Source organism: Passer domesticus, chromosome 20 (genome assembly GCF_036417665.1).
Source record: "Passer domesticus isolate bPasDom1 chromosome 20, bPasDom1.hap1, whole genome shotgun sequence".
Lineage (NCBI taxonomy): Eukaryota > Metazoa > Chordata > Aves > Passeriformes > Passeridae > Passer > Passer domesticus.
Genome location: NC_087493.1, coordinates 1,094,813 through 1,110,713, shown reverse-complemented (window position 1 = coordinate 1,110,713; position 15,901 = coordinate 1,094,813). Strand labels below are relative to the sequence as shown.

At 49.0% G+C, this 15,901-nt stretch overlaps 1 long non-coding RNA gene across 1 annotated transcript; it reads right to left on the bottom strand.

Moving 5' to 3' along the window:
• Positions 1-2,449: 2,449 nt before the first annotated feature.
• Positions 2,450-5,843, bottom strand: LOC135284096 (uncharacterized). Its single transcript, XR_010349607.1, has 3 exons — positions 5,457-5,843; positions 4,156-4,300; positions 2,450-3,107 (listed from the first exon to the last, which is right to left on the bottom strand). It is a non-coding gene; the product is annotated as an uncharacterized LOC135284096 (long non-coding RNA).
• Positions 5,844-15,901: the final 10,058 nt, after the last annotated feature.

Here is a 15,901-nt window from a genome sequence, read left to right as displayed (position 1 = left end):
CTTAAAGTTGTAAGACTTTAATGTCTTAAGTGGCTGACAGCTGAGTCACTGGAAGTACAGAGTAAGGGATGGAGAGGGAGAGACAGACATCTGAACTGTCAAATTCCCCCAGCAGCTGTAAGTGGGAGCTGCGATGAGTCCTGGATCTATTAGTCCGTGTTGCCCCTCTTCTGCATCCCATCCCTATCACCCTTCTCCTGCTGATGTAATTTTTTCTCCCTTCCTGCACGTCTCCCTCTCCTGTTCTCTACGTTTGTGTCTTTCTCTCACATTCTACCTCTCTATTTTCTTATTCTTTCTGCACTTCCATCCTCTTCTCTATCTCTCTCGTCTTCATCCTCTATCTCAGTCCATTGATATTTTGTCTTTTTCCATTTATCTGTCTTCCAATTTTTTAAAATTCTCCCCATATACCCTCTAGGCCTTTGTGATGTCCACCCAATTTTTATTTCCCCTCTCTCTCTCTGTGCCCCATATTCTAAGTACACTTTTTCTTTCTTGGATGCTCTCATTCTAGGTCCCTGCCCCAGTGTTTTCATTTCTTTCCTCCCTGTCCCTCAGCCCATTTCTCTCTTGACTGTTCTCTGTCCTCCTGTTCCTGTCATTAGACTCCTCTCCCCTTTGGCTGATAGAGCCTGGAAGACCCAGGTGACCACAAACCACCTTTGCTTTTTCCAAGAGTTTGCTTTGTTGAAGTGTTTGTAAATGTGTGCGTGAGCTTTTCTGGAGCCGGAATTTATTTCCGTTTCAGGAAGAGTCCCTCATTCTGTAGTCTGTGATTTAACAGTTTTCATGGCAGGATTATTGCAGTAGAAGGTGGCAAATGAATCCAGTGGCCTGGAGTAGGATGTGCCAGGCTTCTTGCCAAGCCAGGGGCACCCGTGGGAACGTGGGCTGCCGTGTTCCTTAAACTCTGAACATTGAGGGATTTCTCCCAGACAGAAGTTGCCAGTAACCATGGCTCTGGGTGGCCTTGGGCTACCAGGGGCCTCCTCCAACCTGCCTCCAAGCCATGGGGGTGGTAAGCCTTGCTTCCTTCTAAAAAGAGACGTCGTTGGCATCTGGGTGCCTGTGGCCAAAAGTGACATTCTGTCTCCTAAATTTGCAAACATCACAGGTTTTCTCTGCTGCCAGGAAACTAGGGCTGGCCTTTGACTCCCAGGGGCCTCCTGTGAGCTGGCTCCAAGACGCGAGGGTGGAAATCTTTCACACCTGTGGGAAAAGGCACCATTCACACCCAGGCACCCCCTGCCAAAAGCGGGAATCTGCCTTGTTTCCAGCAGGAAATCTGTGAGCCGAGTCCAGCCGAGCTCGGCCGAACCCAGCCTCCTGCTCTCGTGACCATTAATTAGCACGAGTGCAGTCACTGCCTAATGAGCTCCTGCCCGACCCCGATATTGTTGAGATGCATATACGAGATGCATATATATATATATATATATATATCTCTATCTGTGTAGTGATAATAATGGGGTTTTTAAGTTTTATATTTTTGATAAAGTGTGATTTAAAGTTATTAGTTATATTAAAATAGTTTATTATATTTATTGGATAAAGTAACAGTGTCTTGTATTTTATTGGTATAAAGTAATTAATGTTAATAATTAATTGGAAAGTGTTTATAATAAATCATTAAGGTATGAATATTGTTTATTAAGGTATATAATTTTTAATTGTAAGCATTTTTAATGTGTTTATTTTATTGGTCTTTATGTTAATGGTTTTTTTGGAGTTTTTTAAAAATTTGAATTATAAATATACTTGTTAAGGATTTTTGTAGGGGTTCTTGAAAAAATTTAAGTAGGTAGGGGAGATATAAAGTAATAATTATAATTATTAATAAAATTAATATTTTATTTTTTACTAATGATTTAAGTTATTTGGTAATGTTTTAATTCTTAAAAATATTATTTAGTTTTTTTATGTGTAATTGATTGTTTTAAAAAAGTTTTAATGTTTTTGTAAATTGATTTATTGATTTGAAAAATTAATATAATGTATTTTTTCTAATTTTGGTATTTATGATTGTGTGTTAATAGAAAAAATAGTTTTATTTTGTAAAGTAGTATGTTTAACGTAATTTATATTTAGTAGTAACTTATTTAAAGTTATAGATGTATTATTGTTTTGTTTGGTTAGTTAATAACTAAGTTTATTTAATGTAGTTAACATATGAGTTGTTATTTTATGTCTTACAATAGATTTATAAAGAATAGAATTAGGTTTTTAAAAGGTTATACTATTTTGATATTGAGAAGTAAATTTTATTTGAGTGATTGTGGTTTTTTTATGTATTGTTATGTTGGGTCTTAGGGTTGTTTTAAATTGTAGGCTTGATATTCTGAGGTAACTTCTTGTGGGTTTGTGTGGGTTTTTTTTTTGTAACTAAATATTTTACAAGTATTTATTTATAATGATTTTAATTATTTTAAGTTTTGTGGTTTAACTGTAATTTGGGGTAAGAGTGTATAAATGTTATTCTAAGAGTTTATGTTATGTATAGGATTTTTTATTTACAATTTAAAGTTTGTGAGGGATAAGGTTAGTTGTGAAGAGGTATACTAATAATGTATATAGAAAATGCGATAAATGCTGTATTTGGATGTGTGGTTTTAGTTAGTGTTACTTACACATTTTGTTTTGGTTGTGGAACTATTTATCTTGAGGGTTTTTTTGTGTGTTTTAAATAAAGTTTGACACAGTGAGTAGGAATCTCGTGTGGTTTATTTTTTGTGGAAACAGAAGTATAACTTTTTCTTTAGGTTATGAAATTTACTAGACTACTTTGACTACTTAGTAAATCTTTTACTTGCACTTGAGTAGGTTTTTGTAACTCTGATTTTGAAATCGAAGAAGAAAAATGAGAAAACAGGTAGAGAAATTTTCTCCTTGCGGGATACCAAGGGTTGAATACAGAAGCTGCTTTTTCCATGGGACGGCCGGGCCGCCCGCGGCCCTCGGCAGCGGGAGAGCAGCGAGCGCTGCGCCTTCAACGTGAGGCGGCTCCGAGTTCCGCCGAGCCGAGCCGAGCCGAGCCGAGCGGAGCCGAACGGACCGAGCGGCTCCGAGTTATTCGAATTGAGCCGAGCTGCGCCGAAGAGGCGAATCTAGCCGAAAGCAGGCGATAACAGCCGAGTCTAGCCGAGCCGAGCTCCACCGAGCGCAGCATCCCGGGCAGGGCGGGGCGGGCTCGGGGTGGAGCCGGGGCTCTGTGAGGCTTCCTCTCCTGTCCCTCTCTCTACCCCTGCTCCCTCCTCCCCGTATTCGCCTTCTTTTGCTCCCTTTCCCCCATTTCCCTCTCCTTCCCAAACCCGGCTCCTTCCTGTCCTGTCACTGACCCGCTACTCCCTTCTATTCCCCCTCTCTCCCTCCTCTCTCCACGGTCCCTCTTCCCCCCCTCCCGGTATTTCTCTTCCCCTCACTCTTTCCTCCCCAGCCCGACGTCCCTCCCTACCCTTTCTCATCCCCTGCTATCGCTCCTCTCTTCCCGTCCCCATTTTCATTCTTTCCCCGCGGCCGCGGGGCTCGGGGCGCCGGAGAATAAAGCCCAGAGGGCCGGAGCCCGGCGCCCCTCGGCCCCTGCAGGTGTCCCCGCACGGGGCCGGAGCTCTCGGCGGAACCCCCCGTGCCGCTCAGACACAGCGCCCGACACTGCCGGACCTGCGGCTCTCCCGACATGTCGCTGAGAGCGGCCCCGCTCTGTGCCGAGCCGTCCCTGCCGCTCCCTGTCTCTGCCCCTCGGGGGTGACAGCGAGGCTGGGGAGGAACTTCAGCCCTTCTGGGGGCTGCCCCCCCTTTCTTGGTGCGGCGGAGTCCCTTTCTGGGGGGATGTGCGTGTGGAAAGGGCTTGAAGGAAGCGCTGCGCTGCTCTCCAGGGCAGTTTGACTCGTTCTGTGCCTTCTTTCGGGGTGGGGAAAGGGGGGTCAAGACTCGGGGCTCTGATGTCATTTGGGGCACCCCAAGGTCCCGAGGAGAGGGAGCCACACGGCGGTGGGGGAGCAGGTGGGTGGCGAATGAGGGGGGTCATGCTGGGTGCTTCTGCTCAGTTTTGCATGGAGTTGCTGAGCAGAGGGGTTTATGGGGGGCTCCCGGGGCTATCTCATGGAAGGACGGTGAGAGCTTCTGCAGGGTCTGGGGGAACACCTGCATACGCACTTGGATACGGTGAGCATTGCTTAAAGGACATGCCCAGGGACAAAGCTTCGTGCCGGGAAGCAGCAGCCGAACGGGTGAGCTTGCGTGGATTTGTAGCTGGGACTTTTCTCCTTTCCCTTTTCCATTTCATCTTGCCAATCCCTCCCTGTGCCCCCAGAAAAAAAAAAAAAAAGAAAAAAGAAAAAAAAAGACTATGAGGACAAAAGAAATTAAAAAGAGGGAAGCAGCTCCTCTTCCATTATTGTCTGTGTTTGAACTGGGGGGAGTCCCCCTTCACTCGTGGTTTTAAGGGTACTGATTGAATGAAAACCTGCCTTTTCCAGGCTGTTAGGGGTATCACAGGCGTGACAGGGAATCCTGTGTTCTATTTTAATACAAAGGGGAAAAATATTGTATATAAATAAATATAAATATATACGATGTATATAAATATATACATTTATACATTATGTATATAAATACAAAATAATAGAAATTGATACAATACATAATACAAATTATACTGTATTGTAACATATTACATGTCATTAAATATCTAAATATAGTACATCAATATATTATAATGTAATATATAACCACTTAAAAACGTAAATGCGAGTGTAAATATCAAAAATATAAATGTAAAAATATTTATATATAGTTTAAAGTTTTTTTTTAAATTTGGTAATAAGCAGGGTTTTTACTATAAAAATTATAAATATAAATAAAATAAAGGTAGATATCTAAGTGTAAAAATATATAATAAATACAAAAAGATATAAAAAATTAAATTAATAGAAGTATTAGCAGTACTTATATAATAAAAATAATTACATGATGATGTATATTATACATATTTATAAATACAATACATCAATATAAACTATACATTCAAATGTCAATATAATGATAAAAAATAGAAATATAAAAATATTTAAATATACTCTAAAAGAAAGGGCTTTTTTTGGTTTTTATTTGGCTAGAGGCAAGGGGGTTTTTTTAATATTAGAAGCTGCAAAGAGCATCCCAAGGGGAACACAAAACTGCCACAACATGGCTTCCTCCACAGCTTTTTCCTGGCAACCAACCTTAACCCAAGGCTGCGTTTACTGCCTAGGGTTAGGATTAGGGTTACGCCTAGGGTTAGGGTTTTGGAAACCACAAAGCCCAGAGCTCCAGGCACACTGCCGCTGCAAAAGGCATGCCAAGGGGAACACAAAGCTGCCACAACATGGCTCTCTCTCCACAGACCCCCTCTGGGGGCCACACATCCCTGAACAGCAACATCGGTTGTTTTACCTGAGAAACAAAACAAAACTCACCAGCCCAGGTTCGTGATGTCAATTTGCAGGAGGCATTTGGGACTGTCATGGCAGCCCGAGTTGTGAGTGGTATTGGTTTGAGTCTGGGAGGCATCCTACAGCATTTGGAACTGGAGGAAGCAGATGGCCATTGAATGTGACATCTGGCTTTTTGCTATAGACACCAAAACTCACCGGGCCAGGTTCCTGCTGTCACTTTTCAGGATGCATTTGGCACTGCCAGGGAAACCAGAGTTTTATTTTGCTGCAGCTTTGGTCTGGGAGATATGGGGTTGCCGTCTCCTAACCCTTACCTCCTCCCCTCAGCCCTGTTTTCTAATGCCCCCTTCTCGCTCCTCACCCCTACTCGAACTTACAGCCCGGCCCTGCCCCGTCCCTCACTCCGCCCTTCACCCCCTCCCGGCCCTGCCCCGTCCCTCACTCCCCCACCGCCCGCCTGTGGATCTCTGCAGCAGCTCGTGGGAGCCTGAACATGGGGACAGTGTGGCCCTGGCAGCAGGACAGCACCCAAATAAAGCAGGCAGGGAACGTCTGTGGGCTGCGGGGTGTCACCAGGGGCTGCGGGCTGAGGGGAGGGGGCTGGAGGGTGGCACAGAGCATGGGGGCAGCTGAGAGGGAGAAGGGGCCTTTAGAAGCAAAGGGGGAGCTCCAGGGTGGCACAGAGACCCTGAGAGGCTGCAGTGGGGAACTCGGGGGTGACACAAAGAGGCTGAGGGGCAGGGGGTGCCTCGAGGGGCAAAGTGGGGGGTGCCTGAGGGTGAGAGGTGAAGCAGCCCTCACACCAGCCCTAACCTCACCCTAGAAACCACCCCTACCCGGGCGGAGAGTGCATGGTGGAAGTTAGAGAGCCAAGATCAGGGGCTTGGGGTGACACACAGACATTGTGGGCTGAGGGGCAAAGAGGGGGGGGGCCTTGACAGGTGGAGAGCTGACACTGAGGGTTAGGGGTACAAAGGACACAGGGTACCAGGTAGGGTTAGGGCACAGGTGCAGCAGCCCTCACCCCAGCCCTAAGCTCACCCTAAACAGTACACCTGGGACACCAGCTGTTGTTTTCTCCAACAGCAGCTGCAGGCAATGACCCCGATGGTGTCACAGCCCCAGACCCCTCCCAGCAGCTGCAGGCTGTAACTCCAATTAAAAGTTAGGTATGATGTTTGTGGGGTAGAGAGTTAATGGCAAGTGTTGGGGGCTGAGCAGGTTTTTGGACTTTTTTTTTTTTTGGGGATATTTTAGTTTTTTTTGCAGGAGTTTTTAGGAATTTTCTGGGAATGTTCAGGATACCTTTAGAGTTTTTTCAGGACTTTAAAAGGAATTTTTTAGGGTGTTTTCAGGGCTTTCTTACTACTAATTATAATTTTTAGGGTTTTTTTGGGGTGTTTTTTTTTTTTTTTTTAGGACTACTTAAAATTTTTTGGGGCTTTTTAAGGATTGTTGAGGTTATGTGGAGGACTTTTTTAGGACTAGGGTATTTCTAGGGTTTTTGAGGGAATTTTTAGGATTTTTTTTTAGGGTTTTATCAGGGCATTTTAAGGACTTTTGGGGTATTTTTAGAGCTCTTTTAGGACTATTTGGGGATTTTTTAAAGGTTCTTTAGTATTTTTAGAGGTGTTTGATTTTTTTTAAAGTAGGGTATTTTTAGTGTATTTTATGGGTATTCTGAGGCTATTTTTAGGTTTTATGGGGGTTTCAGGGCACTTTGAAAATGAGGGCTTTTTCAGGGAATTTATAGGGTTTTTAGGGTCCTTTCAGGCCATAACGGAGGCTGAGGGGCAGCTTGAGGAGCACAGCGGGGGCATGAGGGTAACAGAGGCTGGGAGCGGAGGGAGGAACAGGGAGAGCAACAGATGGGGCTTGGAGGCTGAGCAGGTTTTTCTAAGGATTTTTCCACAACTTTTAAGGATATAAGATTTTTGAAGGTTTCTTAGGACTTATTTTGGCTTTTAAGAGTATTCTAAGGGGTTTTTAAGGGCTATTTCAGGAGTTTTTGGATTATTTTCAGGGTGAGAATAAGAGGGGATGCTAAATGAAAATGCGGCGTTTTAGGACTGCAATGGAATGCATTTAAAAAGGGCCAGTGGTGACAGAGTGGATTAGGAAAGACATTGATGGTCTAAAGGTTGTGAGCTCCAGGCCCAGTGGAATCATTGTGGCTAGGGGCAGATGCTGGCAGCTGTGTAGCAGAGAAATCCTGCACAGTAAAACAGAACAGCCATGAACGCACGTGCGAACTGACCTCAGGAACCTGGGCTAGTGAATTTTATTTGCCAGGGAAATGGGCCGGCGTTGGTGTTCAGGGGCCTGTGATGGCCGGCTGCCTGCTGAACTTCTGAAGGTCGCAGGATGCCTCCCAGACCCAAGCTGCCACCACTGGCAGCTGTGGCTGGTTTGACAGTGCCAAGTGCCTCCTGCAAACTGACATCATAAACATGGGCTGGGGTGCTGCCAGCTTGGGTCTGGAAGGCATCCCATGCCGTTAGGAATTTCAGCAGGCAGCCAGCCACCCACGGCCACAGGCCCTGAACACCAGTGCTGGCCCTTTTCCCTGGGAAACAAAATTCACCAACCCAGGTCCCAGATGTCAGTTTGCAGGAGGCACTTGGCATTGTCGAACCAGCACCAGTTTCTGGTGGTGGCAGCTTGGGTCTGGAAGGCCTACTGCAACAGTTGGAATTTCAGCAGGCAGCCGGCCACAGGCCTCTGAACAGTAATGCTGGCCCTTCTCCATGGCAAACAAAACTCACCAGCCCCGGTTCCTGATGTCAGTTTGCAGGATGCACTTGGCACTGTCAAACCAGCCCCAGTTGCTGGTGGTGGCAACTTGAGTTTGGGAGGCATCCTGCGCCGTTTGGAATTTCAGCAGGCAGCCCGCCATCCCTGGCCACTTGCAGCCAGAGGCTGCTGAATATTAACACCGGCCCTTTTCCCTGGCAAACAAAACTCACCATCCCAGGTTCCTGATGTCAGTTTGCAGGAGGCACTTGGCACTATTAAAGCAGCCACAGTTGCCTGTGGTGGCAGCTTAGGTCAGGGAGGCATCCTGCGCCATTCAGAGTTTCAGCAGGCAGCTGGCCACCCATGGCCACCCCCGGCCACAGACCCCTGAACACCAACACCGACCCCTTTCCCCTGTCCAGCAAAACTCATCAGCCCTGGTTCCTGGTGTCAGTTTGCCGGAGGCACTTGGTACATGTCAAAATATTCCCCGTTCCCGGAGGTGACAACTTGCGTCTGGGAGGCATCCTGTGACATTCAGAATTTCAGCAGCCAGCCAACCACCTATAGCCACTCTCTGGCCAGACACTCTTGAACACCAACACTGACACTTTTCCCTGCAAACAAAACTCACCAGCCCACATTCCTGATGTCAGTTTGCAAGAGGCACTTGGTACTGTCAAAGCAGTCCCAGTTTCCGGTGGTGGCAGCTTGGGTCTGGGAGGCATCCTTTGCCATTCGGAATTTCAGCAGGCAGACAGCCACCCCTGGCCACCATGGGCCACAGGCCCCTGAACACCGATGCTAGCCCTTTTCCCTGGCAAACAAAAGTCACCAGCCCAGGTTCCTGAGGTCATTTTGCCAGAGGCACTTGGCATTGTCACACCAGCCCCAGTTGTCACTGGTGGCAGTTTGGGTCTGGGAGGCATCCTGCGCCGTTCTGAATTTCAGCACGCTGCTGCCAACTCCGGCCACCCTCAGCCACAGCTCGCCTGAATACCAATGCTGGCCCTTTTCCCTGCAATACAAAACTCACCAGCCCAGGTTCCTGATGTCAGTGTACAGGAGACTCTTGGCACTGTCAAACCAGCCCCACTTGCCGGTGGTGGCAGCTTGGGCCTGGGAGGCATCATGCGCCATCTGGAATTTTACCAGGCAGATGGCCAATCCCGGCCACCCCCGGCTATAGACACCTGAACACCAATACCGACCCTTTTCCCTAAGAAACTAAACTGACCAGCCCAGGTTCCTGATGTCAGTGTACAGGAGGCTCTTGGCACTGTCAAAGCAGCACCAGTTGCCAGTGGTGGCAGCTGGGGTCTGGGAGGCATCCTGCACTGGTGGGAATTTCAACAGGCAGCTGGTCATCCATGGCCACCCCTGGCCACAGACCCCCTCAACACCAAACCCGGCCCTTTTTCCCGGCTAACAAAACTCACCAGCCCAGGTTCCTGATGTCAGTGTACAGGAGGCACTTGGCACTGTCAAAGCAGCCCCAGTTGCTGCTGGTGGCAGCTTGGGTCGGGAAGGCATCCTGTGCCGTTCGGAATTTCAGCAGACAGCAGTCCAATCCTGGCCACCCCGGGCCACAGGCTCCTCAGCACCAAATCTGGCCCTTTTTTCTGGCAAACAAAACTCACCTGTGCCGAGTTGCTGTCCGAGGTTTTTGCTCTACTCCCCCGGGCGGGGGAGGAGGCTGCACCGGCCGAGCTGTGGCACAGCAACTGACAGCCGGGGGGCACTGCCCAGATGCGCCGGGGGCGTCCGGGCAGCGCCTTCAGCAAGAGGCAGCAGTGATCAGCAAGAAGGCGAAGTAGAAAAGAGGGATCCGAATCAGGGCAAAGTCCAGAGTGCTTTAATGTCTCCAGGGAACGCTAGCCGAGTCGGGACCACGAGGCAGGGGTACAGCCGATTATAAAGGGACGGAACATAGAACATTTCAACCAATGAGAGAGAACTTGGGACGGAACAAACTCGTGACAAACATGCCGGCTCGCCAATAGGGAATGCGACAGGGAGGGACCCTTGTTCCCGATCCAGTCACCCACCGAGGAGGGGAGAACTTTCTGGAAATAGGGAAGGGGACAGTGGCTGATGGACAGGAACTCAGGGAGGGATTGACAGAGGGTAACCAGGGGAACAGGGGTGGAGACAAAAAACTGATACTCTCAAAAGGAGGGGTTGCCAGGGGAGGTGGGGGGGGGGGAACCCTAGGACCGAACCATTATAACTTTAGGGGGAAACGGAAGAAACCAAATGAACCCTGCACCACAACATCTCCCTCTTCTTTGTTTAAAATAAAAATAAAACTGAAATTGTCCTTAAACTGGTGTAGCAACTGAAAACCATAGGGAGGATTGAGGGGCTTGCTCCCAATGCGTCTTTTCACAGGAAGGTTCTTCAGGGATGGGAGCAGGGTCAGCAGGAGCCTCAACATGGTTGATTTGGGGGGTTGAGGCAAACAAAATTCTGGTCAGTAACTTATAGATTATGCAGAAACCAAAAATTAAACAGAGCAAAACGAAGATAATAACTAAAATGGTACGAATGATGGAGCCCACCCAGCCTGTCACTCCCATTTTGGATAGCCAGTCCCCCAACCAGTCCGAGGTCTGTTGTCGGATGTTGTCGACGTCCTCGGACATCTGGCGGATGGTGTGTCTGGCGTCCTCGGCTCGTGACGACAGGTTCATGCAGCAGAGCCCCTCGAACTCCTCACAGTGATGGTTGTGAAGTAACAAAAGGAAATCGATTGCCGCCCTATTTTGGAGGGTCGCTTTCCTCGTTGTTTCCTCGTCAGCTAGGAGGTCCGCTAGGGCAGTTGAGGTCAAATTCGCTTGCTTCGCCACCCAGCACTCGAGGTTGCCCAGTTCCCCTAGTGCTTTAGCTGCGGCCACCCATGGCAAAAATACCGAAACCGCAATATTTCTGGGTCTAGACCAATGAACAATTTCGGTGTCACATTCTGGGTCAATTTTGTGGGTGTCTCTCTTAACTCTGGCCAAATCCTGTGTGACATTTTTCGTTTTCCAATTGAGAATTTGAGTATAGTTGGGGGTAAGCAGCGTCAACTGCCCAAAAGTGCAGGGCCCTCTGTACAGGCGAGGGGGAATTCCAGCCCACGCTCGGTTACCGCAAATTAGGAACGCGCCTTTAGGGAGGAGTGCGGGTTTCAAATAAAAGGTATTGGGAACATAAACGGTGGTGGTGAAATTGCACCAGTTCTTTGTTTGATACCTCTCATTCTTAAAGTGTACCACCCGGTCTGGGATCGCACCTTGGTGAGGGAGGAAATGGAGGCAGAGGGAGGCGCGTGCGGAGCCGAGCAGCTCGAATTCCGTGGGCTCATCAGTGGTATAATTAAGAAGTTTCATGATTTTTTCCCACCAGTATCTGGGATTGATGGAACCAACAGGGTCGAACTCCGGAAACAGGTGCTTTAGGTGGGGGAGTAAGGGAGGGGGAAAATCATCCAACCCAAATGGAATTCCCGCAAGACAAGTCGAGAGGGGGTCTGCTGCAGAAGCTGTTGATAGGCACAGGTGGTCTTGCCCCATCGCTTGAGCCAAGGTTCGCCAGACATTCGCCTTTGGTTGGGGAACGATCTAGGGGTCGGCTGGGTGGATCATCAACAGGAGCGAAATCATGATGAAGAAGGGTCCAACTGAAACAAACGAAGGAAATAGGTTAATACAGAGGGTTCAGCTGGTGGCGGTTCAGCCTGGGGGGTACCGGACCTACAGACTTCTTTTCTTCGTCGTCTCCAAGCTGCCTCCTCCACCTGTGCTGCAGAGCCGATGTTACGGGCTCTTCCTGGAAGGTAGGGCTTCACCCACTTGGAAGGGACCCACCTCAACCCTGTGGGGGTGGACACGCAGGCATATCCACGACCCCACGTAACCAGGTCAAAAGGGCCCTCCACCTTCCAGGTTTCAGGGTCTTTCACCAGCACAGGGGGTTTCGCCCTCAGGTGCATGTCTTTATAGGTATTAAAGTGTCTTGCGATGGGCGGGTTCAGGCAGTCAAAACTACAGTTAAGGAAGTTGATGGTGAATAAGGCCCTGGCCAGCCGGATCTGAGGGGACTCCACCTTCATAGCACCTTTTTGATGTTCTAATGTACGCTTGATGCTCTGGTGGGCCCGCTCAACCACCGCTTGTCCTGTGGGAGAGTAAGGGATGCCGGTTTTGTGGCTTACCCCCCACTCCTGCAGGAAGCTCTGGAATTCCCTGGATTTATATCCTGGCCCGTTATCAGTTTTTATCTCCTTGGGGATGCCCAGCACAGAGAAGGCATGTAACAGATGCTTTTTAACATCTGCTGTCTTCTCCCCTGTGTGGGCAGAGGCATAGACGGCCCCAGAAAAGGTGTCCACAGAGACGTGTACGCACTGGAACTTGCCGAATTCTGGGATGTGTGTGACATCCGTCTGCCAGATCTCGCAACTTTTGAGTCCCCGCGGGTTGGCGCCGGTAGCCACTACGGGCAGTTGGAACGCCTGGCACTGTGGGCATGTGGCCACAATTGCTCTCGCCTGGTCCCTCGTCAGGTGGAATTGACGGACCAGGCCAGGAGGATTTTGATGGAATCGTTGGTGGCTGAGTTTCGCCTGTTGAAAGCCGTCTGGGAGTGGGGCCATCTCAACTGGGGCGGCTAGGGCATCGGCACGCCGGTTGCCCTCCGCGATGAACCCCAGTAGGTCGGTGTGTGACCTCACATGCATAACATAGAAGGGTTGCTCTCGGTGGGAGACCAGATCTATCAGTCTCGAGAGCAAACTGAACAGGTCCATGTTGGAAACCTCCTGAAGAATTGCACTCTCCGCTCTGGAAACGACACCGGCGACATATGCAGAGTCGGTTACTAGATTAAAAGGCTGAGAGAACCTTTCAAAGACTCTGACCACTGCGGCCAACTCGGCAATTTGAGGTGAACCCTCAACCTTTTCAATGTCTGTCTTCCACCGCCGAGTTTGAGGATCCCGCCAAGTCACCACAGACTTGTGGGATGCTCCGGACGCGTCTGTGAAAATTGTCAGAGCTTTCAAAGGCTTCTGACTCTGAACTGTCTTTAACGACAGTTTGAAATTCATCCCTGAATTAAACAATTTGTGGGCCGGTTTGTGAATCGAAATTTGCCCAGTGAACGAGTCCAGAGCAAATTGGAGAGCTTCGTTTTCCAGGAGTAGATGTTCCAGCATGGCCTTGGTTAATTGGCCCGAGTTCAAATTAATTGGAACATGAATGCATGAAAAGTCAACACCGGCCAACTCCCGGATCCGGAGGCGAGCCTTCCGGATCAACTCAGCTACCAACTCTTGTGGCCTCGTCATCCTCTTGGACCTATGATGGCTGAGGAAAACCCACTCTATAATCAAGAGAGGGTCCCTCGAACCCTGGTCCTTAGATGTTTTGGTGGATGACTCCCACTGAAAAATCAACCCATGCGGGTGTGGCAGCTTTCCCAGTATGATAAAATTGAACGGCAAGTCTGGGTTGTACCGATGTGCCTGTCTCTGCGATAAGATATTTTGCACCTTTTCCAAGGCTGTGGCGGCCTCCTGGGTAAGGGTCCTGGGAGAACTAAGCTCCTCTCCCCCTTTCAAAAGATTGAAAAGGGGGGCTAGGTCTTCCGTAGGAATACCCAGCCAAGGTCTTACCCAATTCAAAGACCCACACAGCTGGTGAACATCAGCCAAGGTTTCAATTTTGGTGTTAAAGGCCAATTTCTGCGGAACAATGGTCCGCTTGGTGATCTCCAGGCCAAGATACTTCCAGGGTGGCATCCTTTGAATTTTTTCTTCCTGGAGCTCGAACCCTGCAGAAGTCAATGCATTGATTGTCAGGAAAAGCGAGTGGGTAAGTGTGCTGTCATCAGGTGCACACACCAGGATGTCATCCATGTAATGTAGAATGATGGCATCTTTTGCTGCCTCTCGAACAGGGGACAGCAAGGAAGAGACGTACCACTGGCAGATCACAGGACTCGCCTTCATTCCTTGTGGTAGGACTTTCCAATGATACCTCTTCCTTGGGGCTTCTCGGTTGATGGTGGGAACCAAGAAGGCAAAGCGTGGGGCGTCGTCAGGGTGTAGAGGAATTTGAAAGAAACAGTCCTTTATATCCAATACAGCCAACTTCCAATTTTGAGGGAGCATGGTTGGGGACGGCATCCCTGGTTGGAGAGCGCCCATATCTTCAATAACATTATTAATTTGGCGAAGGTCGTGCAGGAGCCGCCATTTGTCCTTGTTTGGTTTTTTAATAACAAAGACAGGGGAGTTCCATGGTGAATTGGACTCCACGATGTTGCCTTTGTCCAGCTGCTCCTGTACGAGCTCCGTGAGCGCCTTTAACTTTTGTTTGTTGAGCGGCCACTGCTCTACCCATCTCGGAGAATTTGATTTCCAGGTTAATTTTTGGGTAGGGCGCTCTTCAGTGGCCGCTACTGAAAAACCTGAGGAGCTGTTGGCAGGTCAATTGTGGCTCCCCATTGGGCTAAAACATCTCTCCCCCACAGGGGTTCCGCATCGTCCATTACAAATGGGCGAATAGAAGCCAATTGCCCATTTGGCCCCGTAATTTGTACCACGCTCTTAGACTGCTTAGCCAATTGTATGCCCCCTACACCTTGAACGCGTTCAGCCGCGCGTTGCAACTCCCAATGTGGCGGCCATTCCTCACTAGGAATGATCGTCACATCCGCCCCTGTGTCGAGCATGCCACTGATTCTGGTCAATTGACCATCCCTGCTCACACTACACGTTAGTCGGGGTTTCCCCTTTCCAATTGCATGAGTCCAGTTTACGCGCAATGTTGGTGTTGTAGCATGTGTTGAAGGTGGTATTGTGTTTTCTACTGATTCAAATAACTCCACAGGGATGGCCTGGGCTATAATTTGACCTTTTTGCAATGTAACCGGTGGGCGTATGCAAAAAAATCCCACTGCAAATGAATCAATGGCATGTGGTAATAAACCTGGAATGATAGTGATTTCCGGTGGGGTGCACTTAGTGTCGCCAATGACAACGCACTCACTCTTGATCCGGTTCCAGGTACCTGGTGCCTGAGGTGCGACCATCGCAAGATGGCACTGGGAGTCCATGATCTTAACTGACTCGACTAACTGCAGCCTGTAGGGCGAAACCAAAGAGGAGGTGGTTAGAGATGTAAGAATCGGTGTTTTGCAAGAAGTCAAGTCCGGTAAATTGTGTTGAAGAGTTGGGTGGGTAAATTGGGATCCCCTCCCCAAATCCCCTTTCTTAGATGTTGAGTCACCCGCCCCATTTTTGTCCTCGCGCAGGGAGGGGCTGCGCTTTTGCCTTAGTTTTTTTGATCTTTCTTAAGACCCTCCTGGGATGCCGTCTGCTTCCTCCTGAACTCATAAAACTCAGTTCGGAGTGGGCAGTCCGGCATCCAGTGTTCGGTGTTGCCACAGAGGTGGCACTGTCCACGCGGCGGCGGCCTTGGCAGGGTAGGAGTCCATTGTGGCTGTGCGGGCATTGCTTCAAAGAAGTTCCTTGGTTCGGCGAAGGACACCCGGCGGGGCGATGGCTTGGTGTTAGTGTCCTGCCGAGCGATGACCGGAACCTTCGTCTGGCAAACCTCTATCATTGCCTGGATGGTGGGAGGTGGGTCCAAGGGCAGGCTGAGGATGGCTGCCTTGCAGGCGGTGTTTGCATTGGCGGCAGCCATCTCGAGCAGGATGCTCGGTCGAGCGCTCTCGCTGTG